Source organism: Artibeus jamaicensis, unplaced genomic scaffold (assembly GCF_021234435.1).
Source record: "Artibeus jamaicensis isolate MK-2021 breed Jamaican fruit bat unplaced genomic scaffold, CSHL_Jam_final scaffold_1964, whole genome shotgun sequence".
In the NCBI taxonomy this organism is placed as follows: Eukaryota; Metazoa; Chordata; class Mammalia; order Chiroptera; family Phyllostomidae; genus Artibeus; species Artibeus jamaicensis.
Genome location: NW_026522030.1, coordinates 39,353,786 through 39,380,202, shown reverse-complemented (window position 1 = coordinate 39,380,202; position 26,417 = coordinate 39,353,786). Strand labels below are relative to the sequence as shown.

The 26,417-nt window shown below is 45.0% G+C and overlaps 1 protein-coding gene across 4 annotated transcripts in view; it reads right to left on the bottom strand.

Annotated features, from left to right (window-relative positions):
* KANK1 (KN motif and ankyrin repeat domains 1) overlaps positions 1-26,417 on the bottom strand; it is a 191,589-nt gene that overhangs the window by 152,608 nt on the left and 12,564 nt on the right. For 3 of the 4 annotated variants that reach the window (XM_053656238.1, XM_053656240.1, XM_053656239.1), the window contains exon 2: positions 15,284-15,401. The exons of the other annotated variant lie outside the window; for it this stretch is intronic. The gene's annotated coding sequence lies outside the window, so the exon portion shown is untranslated. The remainder of the gene's footprint in view (positions 1-15,283; positions 15,402-26,417) is intronic. 4 annotated transcript variants of the gene reach the window in all.

The window sequence follows — 26,417 nt, the reverse complement described above, 5'->3', positions numbered from 1 at the left end:
CCTGCCCACTCAGCTTCTCTCAAAATGTGAGACTTCGTGACATGGCAAAATGAGAGGGGCTGGATTGAACAAGACTCCTAGAGCTGCATTCTCTTCGAGAAACCTTTAAACATATGGCAGGAAATTACCCTGGAGTCTGCACAAAGGGGAAGAGGGTTAAAAAATAAGTAAAAAGATAGACATGTCAGGGACAGAATGGATAAAGAAAATGGAAAAGAAATTGGACAAAGTGGAATGGTTGACTGCTGGGTCTTTTTCAATAATTAAGCCCCTACTCTCACAAACCTAGAGACCCAGAGCAGGATGCTTGCCTATCTTCCCAGGCTTACAGCCACTGCCTCCCACTTCCGAGAAAATTTAATCTGATCAAGGTTCCGGGTTACTTTCTAACAATGGTGTTTTGAGAAGACGACCTGTCTGTTCTTGATGCTCAGCCTGAAAAAGCGTATTGTTAGAGATCTGCAGTCAGCTGGATGTACAGATGTGGGAGGAACAGGTGGCTGGCACCACGCTGTTAAACAATGAGTGTTCTCGCTAACAAACACCCCAATGGCTACCACAGAACCCAGTTAAAGACCGGAACTTCTCTTTAGAATTACCAGTATCTAAAAAGGTACTAAAAATAGCAACCTCGAGGTCAATCTACCACAGAGGAAATCTGCTTATTAATTCCACCTGCAATTTTTTTTCTCTCAAATCGGAACTCTGTTCTGAATACCTGCAATCCCAGGCGGTGTTACTAAGACTGCTGACATCCAGACAGGCTCCTATCAGAAAGCAAGGCCTTGCTCAGAAAGGCCTCAGAGCTAGGTACAGAGACGATGAAACCCAGCAAGGAGGCCTTCCCTGGGGCACTTTCTGACCCCGGGACTGGGTGTATGTGTAAGCAGGCCCCCAACCCCAATTACGGATCATTCTGCCCTCCAGAAGCTATCAGAAGATGAAAGCAGTCCCCGCTCACTTCCTCCAGACAGACAATAGGCAGCCACCTGCTTGGGGATTTAGTCACCAGCTTCCGAGTTCCTGTGTCATGGAGTCATGGAGTCACTGCCGCTTGTACCCTAGAGAACAGAGGAGGCGAAAGAAACAAAGGAGCCAGGTGGCTGAGGCAGAAGAATAGGGTGGCCGCTTTCTCACACCCCCACAACGCAGCAAGGGGCTTGTGGAAGCCAGGTTGCTGCCCAGATCAAGCTCTGTGCTGAGACAGCTGTCTGAACTGGAAGAGGAAAAGGGAGGAAAAACAGTCCTTTCTAAGGACTGCCTAGTCTTTTATCTAAAGGAACAAAACCTGCTAAACATGAAGCAGAGCCTGTCCTGAAACACCACGGAGCTATCCTGTCAGATTAGTTTGATTCTGCCATGAAGGACTCCTTGGCAATTCTCTTCACTGATAAACTGAAGGCCCTTAAACTAAACCAAGTCAACTCCAGACAGAGGCAGGACCACTGTTCACTAAGTGCAGCCTTCCCTCCCACAGGGCTGTGTGGGGCATCAGGGGGGCGAGTGACCTGCAGTCACACCCGCTGCAGGAGGGGTCAGGGGGCAGATCTCGCAGACGGGCTTCGGTGGGACATTCTCCACTCCCTCTAGAAGGCTTTGGAACAAGAGGCCTGGGAGAAGAACTATCAAATAAGAGACAGGAAGAAATAAAAGCAGAGAGAAGAAAAGTGAAATACTCGCATATGTGAATTTTCCCTTCTGTTTTCCTATGAATGAGTGGAAAAAGAAAACTTCTTTGCAGTGAGTGTTGGATTTGAGACAAAAATATTAATTTTACATGATCTCATCTATAATTTCATGCACAGAATGTACAGTCTGTAACCAGACTATAAAACTCCTGCCATTTATATAATATTTACATGTACCTTTCCCCTCTATCTTATTTTTCATTGCATAAATATAACATGATTATTACAAAATGTTCTAAAATCCTGATCAGAAAAATTTAAATTAAATTATTACAATTCCAAAAGAAACTCTACCACTGGTAACATTTTGGTATAACATTTTATATTTTTTTCTATACAAACAAAGACATGTAAATAACTTTCATGTAAATAAATATACATGATGAGTTGGTTGGGGAGATGTTGGTTTATAAACATTTCCTCATACTATCTATACACACTGGATTTTTTCACCTACATGTGACTATCTGTTCAAATAAATATAAATTTGTCTGCATTCTTTTTTTAAAGATTCTTAGCAAATATCTCTGCTATTTGCTATTAAAATAGTACTAGAAAGCAAACAGGTGCATCCGTGTGTGCTGCTGAGGAAGTGCCAAGTTCGTCTGCAGCGATCACAAAGTCAGGGGTCCCCCACAGATCACTGACAAACCGTTAGAAAGCCCTCCTCAGTTAAAAACTAAAATGACGCTCAGAAAGGAGTCTGGATTCTTTCCCAGATATCTTCTTTGGGTTGCTTAAAGTGAGAAAAACCTTTAATAATCACTTTCACTGGGGACTTGTGATACGGTTTAAGATGACTAATGATATTATGAAGGTATAAAAATTATCTTAGTTACTTATCCATTAAAAATATTCTTTCCTCAAGAAAGTATCATAATGAATTTTTAATACACATAATATAAGGTTTTGGCCAAACCAAAAGACAAATGAAAAATAGTTTTCTTAACTATAGATAACTCTATGCTATTGTAGTCATGAAGAAAGATTATGAATTTCATAGTAGGGAGCACTTTAAAAACAGTATAAGTGTGTATCAATATTTCCCACAGTCCTGATTAGGGAAAAATCTGAAAATGTGAGATGATTTCAAGCTCTTTCTTAACTATATGATCAAAGACTTCGCCATAACTGGAAATCACATTTTACATCGACGTTCTTCAAGCCCGAAGCTTCCTGCTTCTTGCACACCACCACTTTCTCTAGTCCACCACAGACACTTGAAAGCTACAGTGTGTCTGACTGTTTTGCAGGGCTGCGGTTAGGCTGTATGTCCACAGATAGACAAGACGCTCTCATAGCACTTGTATAATGGCACTTGCCATGTGCAAGGAGTATTCTTGTCATCGGCTCTATCTTTTTTTTAATCCTCGCCCAAAGATACGCCTATTAATTTTAGAGACGGAAGGAGGGGGATCAAATGCACAGCCTCGGTATGTGCCCTGACCAGGATTCCAACCCCAGCCTTTTGATGTAGGAAACAACATTCCAATTTATTCAGAAAACATGCCCACAACCAAGGCGAATCTCATATTCAATGTGGCCAGCGGCTCGTTTTAATCCATCTCCACTACCGTCACTTTAAAGTGCAGACACTTCCCATTCTTAGCCCGCACATTCTCCTTGTCTGGAGCCAAAACTTACTATTAAGCTTGTTTTCATTCGTCCAAGGAGTTCAGATTTACCCACTGTTCCAGGGCAAAATATTTTTGGAAACAGAAAATGCAACTTTGCCCTTCAAACTTACCCAGAACTGTCCAAAGCTGTTGTGTACATTCAAGTGCTTCCCCACTGACAATACATTACAGCAAGTTTTCTCGTTCATTGGACCCAGGACACTGTCCGCTTCACGTGAGAGGGATCACCAAATTCAGCCACCAGCCTTTTGTCCCAGGTGATACACAGGTTACCAAATGAACAGCCAGCATGTCTGAGGGACTCCCGTACTGCAATTTGAGAAGGCTGAAAAAGGACACCCGGAGAAGGCGCTGCTAATTAATTCTCCTCCTCCTCCTCATCGGCCAGCCCCAAATGTTTCGGACAACAACAGATCTGGGAACACAGCTCCAACACTGTTGAGATAATCAGTTGATTTGTTCCCAAAATGCTGGGAGAGCTGCTGCAACCCTATCTGGTGAGAACCGTCCATACTCTTTTCTTCCCAAAGCCAGAGGCAAGGCTCGCTTCCAAAGACAGGAATACCTCCTGTCCCTTTCCAAGCCTGACAGTCCGGGAGCTGACTGACCATGCTTTAAAGCCTTGTCAACCCGACCCTGAATTATGGGCTACTTTAGATTAGCCAAGCCTTGTTGTCTCTTGGTAGCCAAAACAGAATTTCCTGACCAACGGTATTAAAATGCAGATGCTATACAAAGAGCCCAGAAAGAGAAATGAGGACACAGGCTTGCCTTGCATGATAGCATTTCCAGGGGGGTAGGGGACAGTAAAAATGGCTACCGAAGAATAAAGAGTTGAAGAACCACAACCTGATGAATAAGAATTAGTGGTAGGTGAGGAGGCAAGATGCAAACTGGCGTAAGTGAAACTGCAGCAAAGCACCTAGGAACACTCTGGCCAGGACCACCTTTGGCTTCCACCCTCGCTTCCCTCCTCTTCACAGACCAAGATCCTGAAAGGTTCGCCTACGCCACCACGGTTTCTCAGCCTCTGCACAACTGACATTTAGGGCTGGATAATTCTTTGATGTGGGCTCTTCTGTAGGCTGGAAAGTATTCGGCGGCATCTCTAGTCTCTGCCCACTAGGTGATAGTAACACTCACACTCCCCGATGCAGCTGTAACCACCAAAACATCTCCAGACAGAGCCAAATGTCTCCAGCCTGGGGGTAGGGTGGAGCAAAATTGTCCTGGATTGAATACCGCAGGCCAACCTGCATGGGGGGTGCCGTGTGCAACTAAACAAAAGCACCATTGAAGGGGTGACGTGTGGGAGCTGCAGTCTCATCCCTGGTCCACCCACCAAGACATCCCCAGGGGCTGTGCCTGCCCAGAGGGAGCGCGCCTTCTTCCGAGGCCCCTGAAGGGCCACAGGGGCCAGCAGAAGCACCATCCTCACATCCGGGTCACCTGCCCCCTCTGCTCTGGGCCCAGCAGCCATCAAGCCCCTGGAACTGTTCTTGCTGTCAAATCCCCAGATGTGACTCAATTCTCATAGCTCCATAGGACTAGACACTGGTACCTGTTCCCTCTTTGAAATACACACTTGCAGGTTTCCTCTGATCTCTGTGGCTGACCCTCCTCGGCCTCCTCTGCTGGCTGCTCTTCAGGGTTGCACCCTAAGACCTCTTTCCCCCCTCTACACACCCCAGCTTGGTGGGCTCATTACCTCACAGCTGCCATAACCATCAAGGTGGGGGAGACTCACAGAACCCACCTCAATGGAGGGTTTAGAATCCACCTCTTTTCTGAACTTTAAATGCACACTTCCCTTTTGACATCCCACAGACCCTAGAACTCAGTCAGTCCAAAACTAAGCTCGTCATCCTCCCTGCAAATCCTCCCAGGCTTCCTCTCACTGAGCGGCGGCTGGGCCTCCCAGAAACCTGGGCACCACAAGTGACGTGTCCCTCTCCCCAGCCAGTCGGCTCACAGAGACCCTATCCTGAAGCTCTACTCTGCCCGCCCTTCTCCAGCACTGTGGCCCCTGCTCTAGCCCAATCTGTGGGTTCTTTCACTGGGGTATTACCGTAGGTACCTCCATCCTCACGCCATCCTCACATCCCCAAGCCGGAGGGAGGGAACTCTCCAACCTGCACATCTAATTCTATCACTCACCAGCTTAAAACTCTCCAGTGATTTCCTACCGCCTTTATGATAAAGTCTGAAATGTATTAACTTGACATTGACCGGGTAGCTCAATTAATTCGAGCATCACCCCAATACACCAGCATTGTGGGTTCAATGCCCAGCCAGGGCACATAAAGGAGTCAATCAATTAGTGCATAAATAAGTACAACAACAAATCAATGTTTCTCTCTCTAAAAGTCAATAGATAAAAAATAAATTTATTAACACAGTTCGCCAAGCCCTTTATGATATTACCCCCTCACACTTACACCTCCTCCATGCCCGACTCCACCCTCCAATTTGAAGTCATACACCAAACTCTCTTTGGTTCTAAACACAGGATGCTCTCCTCTTCCCCCTTGGCCTCTTCCCCAAATCTGGCAGGTCACCTGGCTAAGTCCACCTCACCCAATAGGTTTCAGCGTCAACTTCTCTGACCCCCACCTCCCACGAATGGTCCCTGCACTACGTGCCCACAGCAGCCTGCACCTCCCCTTCAGAGCACTCACTCTGTTGACCTGCCCGACTGCCCAAGGACACATGCTCCTCTCCCCACCCATCAGCTTCAGCCTTACTTAATTCTCTGTCCAGTGTTAGCTGATCCTCTAACTAACTGTTTATCCCAAATGATCGTTCATCATCAACAGCAAACACCAGTGCCTAGAGAGCGTCCCTGTGCACCAGGTACCACGGGGGAATCAAAACACACCTAACATGAACGAGTTTTCAAGAAAAACATCAAGGAGAGAAAATAACAACACGAAATGTTGTACTTACCAAGCAGTATGTCTACAGATGCACATTAGAAAACCAGTAGTTAGGAGATGTAAAATTCAGAAATTATCAGGATAAAGTACAGATAATCTCGGGACTCCTTCTAAAAAAGGATTTGGACTTAAATTTGAAGGTGGTGAAGGGCGAGTGACAGGCACAGAAATTAACCAGAGAAATGTTAAATTTTGCAACAATCAACTACTTTTTCAATCCTTTGGATTTATTGTGTTTTTTCAAGTGAAAACCTTGTCAGCCGTCTCTCTCCTGCCAGCCTGCCGGGGGCGCCAACAGTACGGTGTGGAACAGCCACTCTGGGGGCAGGAGAACTCCCAGTCATGGAGAGCGGGGCTGACTCACCCTCCCCGAAAGGGCAAGCAGGCCAGGAGTTCTTCAAACTTCAGTGTTCTCTGTGCGGGCAACTTTGCCCTCAAGTCCTCCCCCCCACCCCCACTGTCCGCCACGGATGAAAGTAAACACTACCAAGACATGATCTGCTTAGGGAGGAGAGGTGGCCAGTTTCTCAGAGGAAAAAGGCCTGGAGCCCCTTCCTCCAGGGACTTTTATTGGGTTCTAATACACAGGAATACTGGGCAGCAAGGATCAAATAGTAGATAACATTTCAAAGAGATCTGAGGGCTTAGTCTGAGTCACAGTCTGTCAGGAAGGGAGTGTGTAGAAACTTTGGAAGACATACTCATTTCCTGCTCAGACCCTTATCATATGAATGAAAGCACTCTTATCAAAGCAGGTTTCACAAGATTTTTTAGGAATTCTTTCTTATGCCAGATTTCCCCGAATCTGGATCCACTCTAGCAAGGCAAGGAGCTGCCCGCCCCCCATCAGGTTTTCAAGCTTAAATGGATTACAGCCAGGAAGCACTTCTCCCAAAGGATATGGGGACTCAAGCTTCTTTGTTGCAGCCCCCCGAGTCTTCCATGACGGCCTCCCAAGTGACTGAGTCTGACTTAGGTTGCCCCTCTCTCTGGAGGAGTCTTACCCGTCATTGACTTCTGACCATGCTTTGGGGGCAGGGAGAGGAAACTGAGGTAGCATTTGCTACCAGAGACAAGCTTTGTCTCCTGTGGCTCGCATTCTGGAGGGCACTCACTCATCCTTAGCCATGGGGGGTGGTGGTTATAATTCCTGAAACCTGGCAGAGCGGTCCCCAACAGTTCTCAAAGTAGATACAATTGAATAGAAATACTAATAAACAGATTGGGGGAAAAGTTTACTAGACCCCTGGGACTTAGCATATGGTCTTCCAACCAGTTTCCTGGGCAAAGAAGGAATTTACTAAGTACTTACTACATCCGGGACCCTTAGCAATGCCATGTCTCTTTAATACAATCACCCGGAACCAGGTGCTTTGTCACCTCCATTTCAGCTGTAAGAAGGCAGAGACTGGCAGACGTGCGGACGTGGCCATGGGCTGCTGTCAGTGCTGCCCTCAGAGCTCTGCTCTGACGCAAGGAAGAGGATGGATCCTTAACAAGGCGTTTGCGTGGTAAAGGTCTGAGCCAAAGAAAGGCAAGATGCTGTGACGAGTGACACAAAGAGAAACGGATCCTCAGAGAAATTAACCCCATGTGCAGTGTGAAAGACACATCTAAGTTAGGGAAACACAGAAAACGGTTCCTCAAAAGGCTGCTCAGCCTGGGCACTGTTGGCTGCGTAACTGTCGTGCGGGTGTTCAGCAGCACCCCTCCCCTGGTCATGACAACCCCAAATGTCTTAGACGCTACCAAATGCCCACGGGGGAGGGGGCAAAAATCACCCCTCCCCCACAAAGCCCTTAGAGCCCCGTTACTCCGAATGAGAGAGGTGCTGATACATGGAACTGACTGGCTATTTCAGGGCTTTATCTTAGGCACAAGTTTTCAGAGTTCCTTTTCAACATATTAAGACATGAAGCAATCAAATGCAGAATTACAATCTTAGAAAAAAGAGCCCCCCAAATTCCTTGATCATCAAGGACATCAGCTGCACTTAAGAGACAAGGTTTACATTCTCCCAGACCCGTGGTTTGTTGAAAAATTAATTTACCCCAGTCATGCTTTGATCTTCTAGCAAATTATTTCCTGAGACAAGATTTAACTTGTAAGGGCCCTGCAGGCTCACCAGCTGTTGGAGAGGAACCCACATCGAATTCCAGGTGGTGAGCAGAGGAGGGGCTGCCCACCTCGCCAGAGGGACCCGACTCAGTAACACAGCAAATGCTATGAAGGAGTCTAATTCCCCCAGGGAAAAAAAAAAAGCCCAACCTACAATGCAGCTTCGCTTTGTGTTCAAGGGAGAAAGCCCCTTTTAGGAAGTGGGTCAGTTTTACATCCCGGCACTAGTATATATACCCATTATAAAAGGTTTTTGCTGCTCTTTTAGTTTTATTTCTTAATTTCACAGTGAGTCAGAGAGTCACAACCCAAGTGGCCTCCTAGCTTCTACGGCTTGTTTTCACTAAAAGAGGGAAGGAGGGGCTTTCAGTCTTCCCACAGCTCTTGCTCACTTCGCACCTGTCCTGCAAGGTATGCGCGGCCGGCCAGATTGAACAGATGAGCCCTGAACGAAATGCTCGTGGCATCAGAAACCGCGTGCTTGGCCTATAGGAATCCTGGCTGCCAAGGAAGACCAGAGACCAACTTTGCTGTGCATTTATACCTTACCTTGTAAATGGCAGAGTGACGTACGCAGGCTGGCAGATACACATGCCACCCCCAAGATGTCCCAGTCCCACTTTCCAGTCCTATGAGCACGTAACGTTACATGGCAAAAGGACTCTGAAGACGTGATTAAGGTTAGGGGTCTTTGAGATGAGCCAATTCACTGGGTTATGCGATGGGTCCAATATAATTATATGAATCCTTAAAAGCTGAGAGGGATGGATGACAGAAGAAGCAGTAGGAGAAATCCGAAGCATGAAAGGGACTCAACTTGTCATTGGTCGCTTTGAAGATGGAGGAACAGAGCCAAGGGCCATGGGACACAGGTGGCCTCTTGAAGCTGGGAGCAAGGAGGAAAAGGGGTTACCTCCTAGAACCAGCCCTACCCACCCCTGCATTTGACCCGTGAGTCCTGTGTTAACCTCTGACCTACAGAACTGAAAGATAACACATTTGTGTTATTTTAAGCATTACACATGTCAGCCTTGTAGAAGGGATTTAAAAAATACAGATTTTGGTACCTGTAAGTGGGACACAGCTGTAACAAATACCAAGTACTATGGAAGTGGCTCTGGACTAGAGAGTGGGTGGAGCCTGGAAGACTTTGAGGAGGAGGATGGGAAAGTCTAGACTGCCTTGAAGAGAACTGTTAACAGACACATGGCCACTGAGGACTGCTCGGGAGGACTCAGAAGGAAGTGAAGAGCATGGTAAGGAAAATACCTACTACCTTGGAGAATACTGAAACCACCAAGAGCACAGGACACAAACGCTTCCATTCTACCATACTACTGTGAACCGAGAAGGTAAAGCTCCGAAGCGGGGGAAGAGCCTGACAACTCAGGGGCGCAACTCTGCCCCCCAGCTTTATGGTGCAATCCACCACTCTTGACGATGAGCAAAGCCGCTGTCTCTGGAATGCAGCCACTGCATCCCTGCACGTGACCTGGGGCAGGCAGCCTTTCTGAACCACCCTTGGGAATGATCCCAGCACCCCTCTCACGGGGTCATGGGCATTAATGAGGTCGCGCACGGCAAGCCTTGCAGCACCTCAGACACAGGCACTCACAAATGCAAGCTTTTTTTCTGCCCTAGTCTAGAGGGGAAATGACTGAAGAGGGATCTGTCCTTCCTTTCTCCCACAAGAAAGCATTTTCTGAGTCTTCTCTAGGGAGACTCGGGGCCTGGGTGTAAAAGAAGGCAACAGAACAAGCTGGGGGCATGTTCAGGAAGCCACTGCTACTTAAATCTACGGCAAGGCTTGGGGACTTGATGGGGCTATTCCAAAATGCAAGGGACGGATGGACTGAGGCCTGCGGAGGCTGCCCGAGGCTTCAGAGAAAGAAAAAAAGGAGGACAAGTTGTTTCTCTGGGTGACTCTATTGCTGGAAACCTGCCAGCTGCATTTTGAGAACACTGGGCAGAGATACTGGGCCGCTGTCAGTGCCAACTTGGACAGGAAGTGATGCGCTGGGTCCCACGGTCCAGAAGCCAGCAGGAGGGGGCGCTGGGGGCATCCTCAAAGAAAGACATCAATTCTCCAGCCTGGCACCCTACCTCAGCCTTCCCTCTCCCCCCGCCTCCACCCTTCTCCATCCATGGAATTAGAATACACATCAAAAAATTAAAAGACTACGATTGTTCCTGCACAGGCAAGGCAAAGCTAAATTTTACAGAAATTCATAGAATTTTCTACTTAAGAAGAATGAGAGGTTTTTCTCCTCTGTTGTAAAACTTGTTTAGTTTTGGTGCTTTCACGAGGTTTCTGGGAGAAGACATTATGGGGCAGAAAAAGGGCACTAAGAAGCATCTGAGTATCATGTCTATCTCTTGACATCTGTACCCTTGACCATAAATTACAGTGGTTCATTCCTCAGGATTAACAGTCAACAGTTAAATGTCAGCCAGCAGGCTGCTGCCTAAGAGAGCAGGGAGCAGGGTTGGGGTGGGGGAGGGAATCACCTTAGCAATGGCTAAGATGAAACCAAGTGGTGAAGAATTAAATCATTCTCTGCTAGTGTGTTTATAAAACACACATGTCTGCCAACACAGTCAGCATTTTCTGCTTAAGAGCTGTATTTTCTCTCTTCATCATATTAAAATGAAAAAAATCTCCTCGTGCCTGCTAAGAACACAACACATCTCACATTACTTTCTGCTGGAGTAAAATCTGTGGCTCCCCCACCCCTCCCAGCAATGTGATTAAAGCACAAATTTTTATGACCAAAGCACATGTACCCACTGAAAACAATAATGCTTTCAAAAAAAAAGAACAAGTCCCAAAAGTTCTTCCAACAACCCCATTGTTTTGGATTCACAAGCTGGGAAAACGTACATTTCTGCATTACATTTTCTAAATTTCCATCAGTTGGGTAGGTCTTATGGCTCATTCTTCACACGCCCACTGTATATTACTGAACGCCCTTTCCAAGTAAACCCAGATAGGCAGTTATCAGAGCAGATGTATTTTTGGGGTGCACAGGACAACAGAACTGGACCTTACCTATGCCCACTCCTTCCCCCTCTCCCTCTGCTGCAGCCCCGTGCTAACCCCTGTGAATAAAAAAGCAGAGTGCTGCTAAAAGGTACTGGAGAACTTTTATCCTCCTTATCTCAACCCAAATCTGTAGAATCTGGGAGTGTCAGCTAGTGATTCTCCAGATCCTTCTAAAAGCATGATGATGTGAGCACTTAGCAATTCTGTTCTGCTTTTCATAAACATGGAAAAGGGAGGTGTATGGCTTGGAGACAGATAATGAACTTAGCTACTGAAAACAAATTCCTGCCTACTTTTTGAAGAGGAAAACAACTTAATGGGTAGGAACTGTCCGAAGCCCACGTGACCTCGGCACGTGCCTCACTCACTGTACCAGGAACTAGAAATGCCACCCAGGGTTGCCTGACTGGGCTGGCAGAACCAGCTGGCTACCCCCGACTCCTCACCAGTCAGTGTTCAGTCTCAGCCAGGATGGTCCAGACATCTGAATGTGATCCACTTAAAACTATTGGGATTCAAGTAAGTTAACTACTTCAGGATTGGAAAATCTTAACAGTGTTTTCGAATGATAAAAATGTGTATGGTATAAAATTTTCTGTTTTATGTGCCTCATCCAGGGGCATAAGAGGTTGCCTATATGAAGTACTTGGACTGTGCCCTACACTTTAAATGCATTATGATTATGCATTATTTGATCCAGTGCATTATTATTTCCCAGAAAGAACCCAGTAACAAACGGACTCAGTGTTCATTCCTCAGATGAGGAAACCAGGGCTTACCAAGGATAAACAACACACCCGAAGGTCAAACTGATATACCTGAACGTTCCTGAACCCAAATTCACGCTCTTAACCTCTGATGCACTTTTAGGAGGTACCATGATTACCAACAGGTTTTAATAACAGCTATGACTCCTCCAAATTGCTCTGGGAGTGCAACAAATTTCACTGGCAAAATTAATGATTACTTCCTTTTTTCAGCAACTTTTGCTCCAGCACATGAAAGCCTCGCACACGCGGTTCTGCGTCTGACTAGCAGTAACCCCCAGTATCTTCCTGGAGCCAGTTTCAAAGCAATGTGAATATTCACAAGTGCCTTTCTCTTCAAAGGGTCACCATCGCTACAGGACAGAATCCAGTTCCAAAACTGTTGTGACCAGCAACTGCATGGGGCCAGAGGCCCCATTATTTTCAGCGAGCGACCAGGCCTCAGAACACAGCCACCTCCCGGCTCCCTCCTGCAGCTGTGTACACAAGGCTTATTATACCACAACCTCCGGTTTTGTTTTCTGGCCAAGAGATAAGAAAAACATGGTTGACGGAGATGCCACTGTTGGTAAGGAAATCTCTGGTCCACTCCAGAAATCTGGAAGTGTGTTTCTTTATTCTAAACTCAGGCAATTTTACTTTCTTCCAAGATGTCCCAAAACCAGTGAGTAAGCCTGCATTTAGATCCAGGCTTAACAAGCAAGCTGTATACCCAAGCCAAGGAGCCAATGAAGATTTCAAATGAACATAGGTTTAGCTTCTGACTATCATATATCCAAACCTAAAAGTAAAACAATTAGACAAAGTGGAATAGTGCTTGCCAGAGGGCAATAGAGGGAGGGGGAAATGGGGACAGTTTTTAATGGGTGCTGAGTTTCTGTTCGGGAAGATGTAAAACTTCTAGAGATGGGTGGTTGTACGACAATGTAGATGTACTTAACACCACGGAATTGAACATTAAAACAGTTAAAATGAAAACAGCAACAAAAAACTTCTGGTAACATTCATATGGATGCTTCTTTCTTTAAACCTCTCCCTTACAAAAGGAAATGAGATCACAGCACCCTTTAAAATAAATTACTGCAACACCCCAGCTGGTGTGGCTCAGTGGACTGAACGCGGGCCTGCGAACCGAAGGGTTGCCAGTTTGATTCTCATTCAGGGCACAGGTCCCTCTTTAGGGAGGTGTGAGAGGCAACTGACTGATGCTTCTCTCCCTCTCTTTCTCCCTTCCTACCCCTCTCTCTAAAAATAGATAAAACCTTAAAAATTAAAATAAATCACTGAAAAGTCTTGAATTTATTCTAGGCACCACTGGGAAGACGTTAAACACAAGTTTTAGGCCCAAAGCTCCTAATAAAAGGTTAATGCTCTGCCCTAAGTTACTTTTCGGTCTGTAGGCACTATATGCCTAAGTGGGGCCAGAGTCCCTTCAGAGGCTTCAGGGGAGAGCACTGACCACAGGGGCTCAGAGTAGCCCACCCATTATTTTGTTATTCTTTTTCATCTTCGCCCAGGGATATGTTCACTGAGCCTTAGAGAAAGAGAAAGGGTGAGGGGAGAGAGAGTGATTTGACAGAGAGAGAGAGAAACATGGATTAGCTGCCTCTGTATGCACCCCCACCGGGGATCGAGCCCTCAACCTAGGTTTGCGCACCAATCAGGCAACAAACCTGTGATCTTTTGGCGCGTGAGATGACGCTCCAACCAACTGAACCACCAGGCCAGGTCTCCCATCCATTATTTCACAATCTTGTTATAGACTGAATAGTTTCATCCCCCCTTCCATTTATATGTTAAAGCCTTAACCCCCAATTTAATGGGACTTTGCAGGCATGGCCTTTGGCAGGTAAGTGCAAATTCATTACTTTCAGGGAAAAGCCATTTCCAAACATGACTCACCTGTGAGCATACACAGGAGGCACAACAGCTCAGTGGGCATTGAGACAGGTTCTCTTCTCTCTCTGGCGTCACACTGCCACATGCAACAGTCTGGCTCTCAGACACACACACACACACAGCAGTAGCAACTGTTTTGTCCACTTCGTGGGCCATGTCAGAGGAATACACTGAGGAGATGCCAGCAGGCTGTCATGGTTCAGAAGGAAATGGTCTGCGGTTCACTGCAGTCTCTTTTTTCGCGCAGACAAAGGCTTTTCACAGAGGGAAAACCACCAGTGCCACTGCCCTCCAGCTGACTACTGATGTTTTCATCACCTGAGAAGGAGCCAAGAGCTGCGTCGCTGATGACTCAGAGTCTCCCGCAATCAAGTCTCTTCTTCCAGCGCTCGAACTTCAGAGCTTTACTTTGCAATTATCGACCTCCTTTACTTTTTCTCCTCCCTCAAGGTCTAATGTTCTGATTTGTGAGCCAATCTTGATCCCCAAAGTGAATGAGTAAGTACTTCTTACCTCTGTTTCTGCATCTTGTTTGCCCCTTAGTGGCGAGTAAGCCTGGAGTTAGAAAACTCTGACCTGTGCCAACCTAGGTCAGTGTACTTCTTTTGAATTACATAAAATGCTGATTGGTTTTCTTTAAATTTTGAATGACTCATTTTTAAATGTCACTGTGAAACTTGTGGTTAGTATCAACATCAACAATAAAATGAAAACCTGATCCTCACTAATAGTAAAATATGTAGAAAATCCTTAACAACTAGAATAGTATTACATTTAAAACATGAACAGATAGGCAGATCGACACAGCAGAGAAGTCAAGAAATGGAAACACAAGCCTGTGGGATTTGGCATATGATAAAGGTGGCCTTTCCAATCATAAAGGACAAATGAATTATTAAATAAATGGTTGAGAGAACCAGTAGCCATCTTTTAAAAAGTAAACTGATTTCCCTACTTACTAAAATTAAGATGGATTAATAATTTAAATATAAAAATTGAAACCAAAAAAGTATCAGAAGCTCTGGACAATTAAAAAAATAACTTTAGAGTGGGGAAGACCTTCTTCCCTTATGGCATTAAATTCAAAGACCTTAAAATAAGCAGCTGATAGCCATAGTTCAATGTGGCTCAGTTGGTTGGGGTGTCATCCCATAACCAAAAGGTTGCAGGTTCAATTCCTGGTCAGGGCACATACCTAGGCTGCAGGTTTGGTCTCCTGTGCAGGTGTGTGCAATACCAGGTCCAGGAGCGTAGGGGAGGCAACCAATCGATGCTTCTCTCTCACATCTATGTTTCTCTCTCTCCCTTCTTCTCTAAAGAGCAATGAAAAAAAAAGTCCTCAGGTGAAGATTAAAAAATAAAAGCAGCTGATTAATTTGTCTACATGGAGAAATACAACATAATCTAAGTCAAAAGCTGAACAATGAGCTGGGAACAACTCCAATTCTCAACATAGATAAGGGCTTATTTCCTTATATATAAAGTGACAGAACTTGATAACTAATAGCCCAGCAGCTCACTGAAAGGCTCTTACAGATTCATGAAAAGATGCTCAACCTCCTGCGAGAAATGCAAATTAAAACCACACGAGATACCATTTTTTACTTATCAGATTGGCAAAGATGAAAGTTTCCTAACATCCCATGCTGGCAAGGACGCGGAGTGACAGGTACGTTTGTGCCTTGCTGCTCAGAGTATGGAGGACATTTGGGGTGACAGCTATCACAAGAACAAAGGCACAGTGCCCTTCACCCGGTAATTCCATATTTAGGATTTTACCACATGTGAGCAAAATAATGTGTGAGCAAGGTTTCCCCTGGCAGTACTGCTGCAAACAGTAAAGTCAAGAGGAAATGGATTCAACAAAATATGGAATATCTGTAAAAAGAAACACTGTGCTCCTATGTTTAAAAATATAAATAAAAAGTAAAAACTGTACCTGCATAGGGGAATCTCAAGAAGTACAGTGACATTAAAAAAAGCAGGGTGCATAACAATATGTAAAGTATGTTATTATTGGCGATTTTAAAGAGGCAAGAATGCGATAATGCGCACACACCTTTTACACAAGAACAGAGCATCCCTTTGGAAAGAGGAGCACCAACTGCCTCTGAGGAGGGAATATGGGAGCTTGTAGCAGGAAATGGGAGGCTTTCTATTTTGCCTTTTAAAATATTTTCAATTTGAGCCATGTATTATCCATCTGAAGATTACTTTTAATTCAGCAAAACAACTGTAAGTAAAGCTAAAGAAATTCACCATAAAACAGAATAAAAAGGCCACAACCTAGAAAATATAAGAGAAAAAGGTAAGGACATCAGAGGAGTATTCCAGAAAGGTGAAAACAGGAATTCATTCAAAAGAAAGGAGAGAAAGTGTCAGAGATCCAAGAGATTTTCCAATAACTAAAAAAACATAAATTTCTAGATTAGGAAGGCCACTCTGTGCCCAGAAAAATCAATGAACATAGCTCAATCAGAAGCCTTGGGACAAAAAAAAGACCCTAAAAGCTTTTAAAGTGAAGGGAAGTGTTAGGGAGCAATCTTTTCCAATTCGTAGAGGGAAAGGATGTCCAACCTGAAAGTGTGTACTTCCCTAACTATTGAGGAGGACAGTGGAGACATTTTAAAGATGCCAAATCTCAAAAACATGTATCCCACGTAGCCTCTCTCAGGAGCTGCTGGTCAATGCTCTCTACCAAGGTGAGAGACCATGAGAGACCACGAGGAAAGATGACGCCACAGGATCCAGGAAAGAGAAATGAAGAGCATCTCTGCACTGAGGAAGACACTTCAAAAGGGATGCCTCTGGGAACTGGTCCAGCAGATTAATTACCACCTGAGGTTTTAGGGGTTAGGCTTCAATTTGAGGGTGAGCCACTGAAAGGCATGTAAGGCTAATATACAAAATTATTAACTCCGGGTGAGAATGAGCTTATGAGGAAGAAAATCTTCAAATTACATGTCTCAGCTGTGAATTACTTTCATAGTCACAACAATAAAAATTTTCTATCCCAATCAAACGAAAAACTGTACACCAGAAGAATCTGAGAAGAGTGTTAGGAGAAGAGTCGAGAGTTCTATTCTCATCTTCCAGCGTACGGACACAGTAACTATCCAAATTTGGATTTTTTTAAATCAAGAAATGACAATTATGAGCATGTTTTCTTAAAACATTGCATTTCCACAGGTCGAAGCCAGTCAAATATCAGCCTTTTCTTATAGTTTGACAACATTACAAGATAAACGATTTATAAGCAGTTACTTGGAAGGAATCAGACTGGGAGAGGTGGGGCAGAAGCTACTGTCTTTGTTTACAAATGCTGTAGAACCACTAGATTTTTTAAAGTATAGAAACACATAAAAACAATGGTAAGGTTTTTCATACCTGAGAGTCAATGACGGGCTAATGGGATGGCATGATGGTAAAAGCCGTACTTCGGACAGTACCTACAAACAGCCTACGGCTGCTAGGTCTGCTGCCGCTGGTGCTGACCTACTGCTACCACGTGTGGGTTGGGGACACAGACATCGCCTCACTAACTGTACAGAATAAGAGAACAGCGGACTTTCTGCATACTTTTGGCAACCCAGTATGCAGTCACTGTCAGCCATGATGGTAATATCATGTGCTACATCAAGACTGAGCTAACGGGGTGTTTGTTACAGGAGCACCCCTGGGAGGGCCTGGAACACCCAAAACCACGAGTCTGGACACGAGTCGGATAAGGATTCCATCTGGACACCGATATGAGACCTCCACCCACTGTGGGCTCCGAGAACTCAGAGCTCTGACCACTCCACGGTCACACTTGGCTGTACCCAGTAAGACCAACAAATCTCTTTAATAAGCTACTTCTCTTTGGAGAGTGGTTTTGAATTCCTATACACCATTCTGTTCCAAGGTTACTTTTAAAGTTTAACAATACAAGTCCCAGCTATTGTCAAAAAAATAAATGGAAATAACTGCAGAACAAGTTTTCATCAAGAGAGGGCTGGGGTAAGGGGAAAGGAGGGAGGGGCTGTATTAGTTTACCTACATATTGAAGCAGAGTCACAATCACAACTGGGCATAAAATAATTTCTGGCACCATGGCAGCCAAAGCAGAAATGAGAATGTGACTTATTACAACTTTGATGATGGGAGGGGGGGATAAAATGTCCTTGTTCATCAGGGAAATAAATGTTGTCCTAACAGTGAACTAAAACATAACACACTTCCTGACGTGAGGGATTCTGAAGGCATGGTGAATCCTTATGAGCAGTTCATTCCAAAATAAATATCTATTAAGTGCCTTCTATCTTCCCAGGCTCTGCCCTAGCAACTTGGTGAGTATCTGCCAACAAACCAGACAAAGGTATGAACCAGGTGAAGGGCCCGGGAAGCCCACAGTCTACTGGGGTTGATGGACGTTAAACACAATAGGTAAATTAAACTGTATAATTATGCTCCAGGACAGAAGTAAAGGGCAGGCTAGATAAGGGAGTTCAGAAGTAGCGGAAGGCAGCTTATAATTATGAATTGTAAGGTACTGCGCCGATGACGCCTCAGCAAGGACTGAGCACGCTCACGCCCAGGGATGAGAAGACTGCTTCGGGCAGAGCAGCAGCCAGTGCCAAGGCCCTCGGGGAAAGCACGCAGGCACATGTGAGGAAGAGCAAGGAGGCCACACACAGGAGCGGGAAGCGTGGGAGGGGGTGGAGACAGGAAGTTAAGACAGTAACTAAGGGACCAGGTCAAGAAAACCACGGAGTTCACAGTAAAAACTTTTCCTCTTATGGAAACAGGAAGCCAGCAGAGGGTCTGAGCAGAGAAGCTCCACCATGTGACTTCAAGTCACCACGGGCCACCAAGTTTCTAAGGGATCATTGCTGAGAATGAACTGCAAGGGCATAGGAGGGGAAACCAATTATGAGGCTACTGCAGTAATCTGGGTGGGACAGCAATGGGGGGGAGGGGGCACAGATTCTGGATACATTCCTAAGGCGTGGTCAACAGGGTTTGCTAACAGACTGGAGGTGGAGTGTGAGAGGAAGGAGAGTGAAGATGACTACACAGTTTTTGGGTTTTCCATCCATGAAGACAGGGAACCCTGGAGAGAATGAGACGGGGGAAACCATGAACTGCTTTGGTCATGTCAAGTTTGAGGTGGCTGTCAGACACTCAGATGGAGGTACGAGAAGGAAGTTGGATATGCAGACATGGAGGTAGGGAAAGAGTCATCAGGGCTGGAGAAATAAATGAGAACAACCAGAACTGAACCGAAAATAACTAAAGCCCTGAGATGGGATGAGGTTGCCGAGGGAGTGTCTACAGAAAAGAAAAAAATCAAGGACTGAGACCTGAGGTCCCTCCAAAAGCCAAGGAGATGGAGAGCCAACAAAGGAAGCTGAGAAGCAGATGCCAGCGAGCAAGGAGGAAAGCCAGCAGGTACAGAAAAAGTTAACATGGTCACGCTTCATATTATCCATCAATAAGAGCAAAAGGAACAGCCACAAGTCAAAGTTCAGGGAAGATGCTTCTGTGGGAAGCTACTGCACAATGGTTCAGAAGTTTAGCTTCTGGTCAACTCTGGCTTGATTGCCACAAGCTGTCAGCACCAAGGGAGGGTAGTAAAGGGAAAGCCAGGGCAGGTCAAAGGCTGGAGGGCAGGAGAGCACAGGCAGGTATGCACTGCTCATCCAAGAAGCACATGAGTTTGTAGAGTAAGCTGGGTTTGATGCCAAAGCAGCTCACTGGGAAATACCAGCTCCAAATCCAAAAGTGAGTACGTAGTCCCTTCCTCATTAGTACAAGGGCTCAGAAAGAGTCTCTTGCCCTGAACACAAGGGATGGAGACCCCAGTGTGGCCCTGAGCACGCGACAAAGGAGGTAAGGAGAGCACGTGAAGGAGTGAGATGTGGTACTCATTCTCTGTATTTCTCTCTCTGCACTTCATAAAAACAGGACCTTCTTACAATTTTCAAACATACCAAGTAAGCGCAATATATGTACTTATATCTAACCTTGCTCCAAAAAGGGTTTCAGGCAAGTGTTTAAAACTAAATTGAACTCTATTTACCTTAATTTTAAAAACAGAAACAATTATTAAATGCTGAACAAGGGAAAATACAATGAATAGTAAATGAGACCTAAATTAGGTAAGCAAAAAAGACTATCATAAAGTTCAGCATGGCTGTTTAGCAGTGAGATATAAATTTGGCCAGATACAGCTATCACAATTTCTTACAAGATTCACATTCTTCACTCAATCAAATATTTTCTCAAGAAATGTCCCAGCACTGCCTGTTATTGAGGCCGACAGCGACTTTTCTAATGATTCTTCACAAAGACGGCTGCTGAGAGCCAGGACAGGGGCCCTGAGCTGTGAGTGTCCTGTGACTCTTTCTCCTCCTGTGTCCTACCCTCGATGGTGTAAGCTGAGGACCTCACATGTACTGACTCGAGAAGAGATGAGAGGGAAAAGGAAGTACAGCGTTCCAGGTACCCAGTATTCTGATGGAATTCGTGCGTAAAATCCTTCAGAATTTTATGAATTGACACTATTTCTCCAACACAAGTTTTCTCTAATAGCTGGGGCGGGTCCGGCACCCAGAAAGAACTGAGAGCGCAGCACGTGGCATCGCCAAGCAAGGGTTGGTCCGCCTACAGAAAGGCAGCCAGGCAGAAACGTCACAAGTCACGTAAAAATACAGAACCTATCCCAGACTCCTGACTAAACAGATAACCCCCAATTCACGTACAGAGTTGTGAGGGCAAACCCGTAGAAATGGCCAAGACCCCTTCCCACCAAAAAATAAAAAAGAGTCCTCAATCTACCCAACATGTGGATGGTGAAAGACCGAGCCAGGCACTGAAGTACTACACCTCACAGGAGGTATAATTATAATTTGCTATCCTTCTTAAAAGATTCTGATCTTTTACTTTTTAAAAGATAAAGCAGAAGTTTCCCAGTGAGGATATTAGCAATAGCTCAGTAATTTCACTTTTGAAAGAAAAATACCAGAACATACTTACTAGGCCCTAATAACTTTTATTTTCAACAAAAGCCCCCATTTCTCTACCAGTCTCTTAACAGAACCATCTGCCTTTAATTGGAGGCCAAGACCGTATTAATCAAGGAATTAAAAAAAAACAATGACCAATGAGATAGCAGTGATACATGAAAAATCATAAACTAAAAGTCATGAATGCAATGAGTAATTTCTTAATTAAGATACAGACCCACACCTTTGAGAAACAATGAGTGGAAAGTTACCAAACTGTGGGTACAGTTTTCCAGATCATACAAAATTAATCAGTCCTCTATACAAAAATTAGACCTCGTTCTCCGTATTGAGGCAGATTTCTGAAGCATAACCTTTCCCAAATAAACCCTGAAATACAGACTTAATCAATTCTAAAAACTGTTTCTGCCTCGGCATACGGGCCATTAAACCTCTCTGAATTACATACAGTCCGAGTTGTGGCAGATTAGTTTGTTGCTTCAGTTGTTTGCTGCCCTCCCCGTAAGAGGATTACTCCTCCCAGTCTCCTGGGAAGAAGTGTCTGCACCTGTAAGCGTCAATCCTGCTTCCCCACTTCACTGCTGGTGGGCCTAGCCACGTGACTTGCTTCGGGGACTGGTCACTTCCCTTCTTGCCCCTTCTTACTGCCATGAGGTTATGTCCCAGACGAGGGTGACCCATTCAGCCTGGCTCCAGAGTCAAGGCCACCCTTGAAGCAGAGCCACAGCTGTCATGTAAAGTGAACGAGAAATTAAAATACGTTGTTTTAAGCCACTGAGCATCCAAGCTGAAAAATAAAACCAACACTTTATTTTTGAAAATGCTTTAATGCTCAGTGGAATGATTGATAAACGCCTAGGGCAGCCTAAGTAAGGTAAATGGACATATAGGTCTTACTGCCAGGAAATTTTCAGGCTAGCCATCTACATAGCAAATATAATAAACTGAAAATAGCATGGGATTTTTTCTAATTGAAGTTTTTGTCTTATAAATGGTGTGTCTGGGGGGAAGGGGAAAACTTAAGTTACTGACCTTTAGAAGACCTTCGTGAGAACAATGGTAGGTTCAAAGATGATAAAGTTCAACAGCTCACCCTTCCACAGTCTTGTAATTAATTAATCTCTAACTGATAGGGGGAACAGAACAAGAATCAAGGTTATAAACTCCACCTGCACAGCAGTCTCCTAGCAAAACAAGGAAATGTAATTGTCTGGGATTTTATGGGAAGTAGAAACCATTCCACAAAAAGTGTAGGTTCACTTTAGCTTTTTAGTATCAGTCCCTGCCTGGAAATCTTACCAGTAAGATCTGATACAAATGGCTTTTCAAATGATTGATTAAAACAGAACTTGATAAAAATTACTAGAACTCTCAATTTTTTCCTAGAAGTTGAAGAAAAACAATGCCCAGAGATAAGACTCCTTTCATAGCCACTCTGATAAAAAAACATAAGTTCATTTAAAACTTAATTTCTGAAGGAAAAATATTCAGCATCACGACTTGCCAATTTGTGATGAGGTCTTGACGAGCTGTAAGTCCAGAGAAACTTAGAAACTTACTAGGGCTAAGCTGAAAGGGTGCCACACCCAGGGGCTGTGGTGAGAATCTGTTTTAATTGGTAGGAAACATATGAAAAAAAGGAGCAATGAAAAGGTGCCCAGTCAAAGGTCAAGAGCAATGCTAAGAAATCCCATACAGGCAAAAACTAAGTCAAGGTTTACAGACCTTGAAAACTGTAAATCTACAGTTTTCCCAAGAGATGGGGAGGGACATAATGCTATACTCTGCCCTGAAAAGTCATGAATCTGAAGCCCAATCTCCACAAGACTCTGCAAGCCCATAATAAGTATCAGAAAGGCTATCTGCACTACAAAATTTCCATCGAGTTAGGAACAGTATTTCCTACAATTTGTAACAAAGTAAATACCCAGAACGTGTGACACCATCACATATTTTGGCAATTCTGTCATAATCCCAAAATGGTACAAGGTAATTACAGCTCCCTCTGAAAGACAAATTTCTGGTTGATCCTGGTAAAACCAGAACTCGAGGAGAGTCTTAGGTCGAGCTGCAGGGGTGTCTGTCCTGTTTGGCAGTAGACCTGAGAATCTGATTTGGTTGGAAGGGATCAAAGTATTTCTGGGGACTTTCCTTCGGCCCCTGCTCCCCATACCAGCTGGGAAAATGGGAGGAAGCAGACATTCAGCAGGAGAACATGTGCTAAGGTGGCAACCGTTTTTTCTCTCACACACATTTCCGGCTCTGGAAAAACCCACCTGTCCTTAACTTTGGCTGCTTCGTTTTCTACATGATCCTGGCCTCCCTGCCACAGCTGGCTGAATCACCGTGGAAAGGGAAGCATAGGCCGAGCCAAGGAACAGAGAGGGAGAAAGGACTAGAAAGAGCCAATTATAATAAGAAAAGGAGATGGGCTTGAAATGGGAAGTCAGGGTAAGGCAGGGCTGGGCTGCCGTTTTCTACCCAATGTGAGCTGAAGCAGAGAAAGATGGTCTCCAGAGAAAAGCCAAGGAATGGTGCAGACACGATACCGCACGGGCCCCGAAGAAATCACAACTTAGGCCCTAACTCCCCAAATACCCAGGAGGACTGGCTGGGCTGCTGTGGTCTTGGATTTCATGGGTTCCTTCCAACAAATTCCTTATTGTTGATGCTAATTTGTCTAAGCCAGTCTAAATGGGTTTTTTTTTCAGCCAGTAAGCCTTACTGGTTTATTTATTTTATGCTTGATCTTAATAAACTCTCTGAATTAAAGAATAACATAATACAATAAAATACATGAATCTCAAGTATCTGTCATGATGAAGTTTTAAATGAACACATCCATGTCATCAGCAACCAGATCAAAGTCGGCGCGTCAGCAGGACCCGGGAGGCCCCACGTCCCTCCTGGTCACAGCAGCCCTTGTGCCACCGCCTGCCCTGCTCGGACTTGTCACCGCTGCTTAGTTTTTGCCTCTTTTTGGCTTCATATAAATGAAATCACACATGTGTGCTTGTCTCTCGCCTCTTTACTCAATTCATCGTGTTGTTCTGTGTGGCAGTAATCTGTTCTTTTTTATTGCCATTTGGTGTTTCATTAGATAATCGTACCACAATTTACGTACTTACCCATTCGTGGGCATTCGGATTGTTTCTGTTGTTCCATTATGACATTCTTGTACATGCGCACTCGTCCCTGCTGGGCACGCACATCTAGGAGGGTACGCACTGGGATGTGAGCTACATGCACCTGTTCAGCTTCACGGATTAGTCCAAACAGGTGCCCAAAGTTAAATCGGCGTACACTTCCAGTGTGTGTGAGTTGGAACTTTTCTATATACCCATTAATGTTTGGTTATGGTTTTTTTTGTTAATTTTAGCCATTTGTGTGAGTATATATTGGTGTTTTAGAGTAGTTTTTAGTTTGCATTTTCCTGATGACTTTCTCTTTTTAAAATTAGATTTTTTTTTTGGTTTTTACTGATTTGTAGCTGTTCTGTACAGATTCTGCACAAGTTGTTTGTTGGATACGCGGATGACAAATACATTCTACTCAGTGATTTGCCTTTTCACTCTTAATTTGTACTGCTGAATGAAAGTTCTTAATTGCAATGAACTCGAAAATAGGCAATAGAATGCATGTTGCCTTGAGAAATAGACCCAGTCCTCTTGGTCTATACAGTCACTGATTTAAGGAAAGTTCACTCTATGGGCCCCGGCCTTTGCATAAGCCCTACACGGTAAATATAATGACACTATCCTCACTCCCCCAAAGCTTCGGATACAAGGACGCACCAACATAACAGCCAGCAGTGTGCCCAGTTGATCAACCGCATTTACGCATTATACCCTGGAAACATTGTTATGAATGGTGCATGGTTGGCCACACCAGCCCTTAAGAGTCCCATAGCCACCCTCACAAGAGATGTTCCCCACAGACAAGTACCTAACACCTCAACGACTTCCCAGCAATTACCATCTCACTGTTCTAAACGACCAGTGAAAGTTCCCTTGGCCTGAGGCAGCAGGAGGAGCTTCTCTTGGAGTGAGCAGATTTCAACAACCTGTGGGTGAGGCTCACACATCTACTGCCTCACGGATCCTCTTGAAGAGAGGGAAGGTTGGTGGTACGTCAAGGAGCTGGGGTCTCCCCTGGGCCCCAGGTCCCTGAGCTGGCCTTGGCCCTTTCATGTGCTCCCAGGGTTCTTCCCACATCCACTGTGCGCTCCCTGAGATCACGGCCCTCCCTCTGCTCCTCTGGCTACAAGAGAAAAGGCAGCTCTTAAAACTTCCCAGGGAGTTTCATGGTCGGGAAATACTACATCCCGAGTGTTTCTTTATCTTCACTCCCTGCTCGTCCCACTCCACCTCATGCGCACACGAGATACAAACACAATGGTTTCGTGACATTGTTTCTTTTCAGACAAACGGAGGCACGAGAAACATGCCTGGCAGGAAGCAACAGAGTTCCAAGTCTAGAACCCGAGTCTAACCACTGCCCTATATTGAACCTCCTCCCTTCAAAATGACCAGACTAAAAACAAAGGCAAACATGGGGAAGAAATGGAAAAGAAAAAGCTCTTCTGAGTCAATGAGGGTCAAGAAAAGAAAAGAGATGCTCAGGAGCCAGCAGTTTCCCTGGACTGGGCGCCCTGATCTGGCCCGGAGCCAGGCTTCATCAGACCCAGACGTCCCGTGTGAGTGAGGACGCTGACCAGGTAAACAGGCGAACACAGGTATGTGGTGAGATTGGGTGTGAGGCCACGGGTTCACAACACTCTCTGCAAGAAAATGGTCGATAAACCACATAAACTTCAAGTCCCTTCAACAGTATTTCCTCCCTTTTGCAAGGAAAGTTGACAGAGCAGGGAAAAGTGACAGTTTTTTCTATTGTACTAAAGCAAATACTTCACTGAGTTGTTATGGACCGAGAGTGCTAAAGGCCTTCCTGCTCATTCCTGACTTCAAGAGGCGCACCGCTGGCACATCCCTCCCAGTAACAAGAGGCCTGAGCCCGGACACCGTGGCACTGTTTCTGAGTGACAGAGGCTTGGGTTATCGGGAAGGCGTGAAAAAGCTGTGTGAGCACCCGGAATTCCCACAGCGGGAGAACAAAGGCCTTCCGATTAGGTGTCCCGGTGTCCGTGAGCATCCAAATTTGTTTCCCAAGACCGGCTAAAAGAACTCCCACACTTCACACCCCCCACCCTCGCCCCGTCCCCCAAAAGAAACAGTTTTCTTTCTTTATTAGCCTAAAAAATGATTAAAAGTTTCCTTAAAAAAAAAAAAAAAGGACCCACTGAGTTTGGGGAGGCTAAGTTAC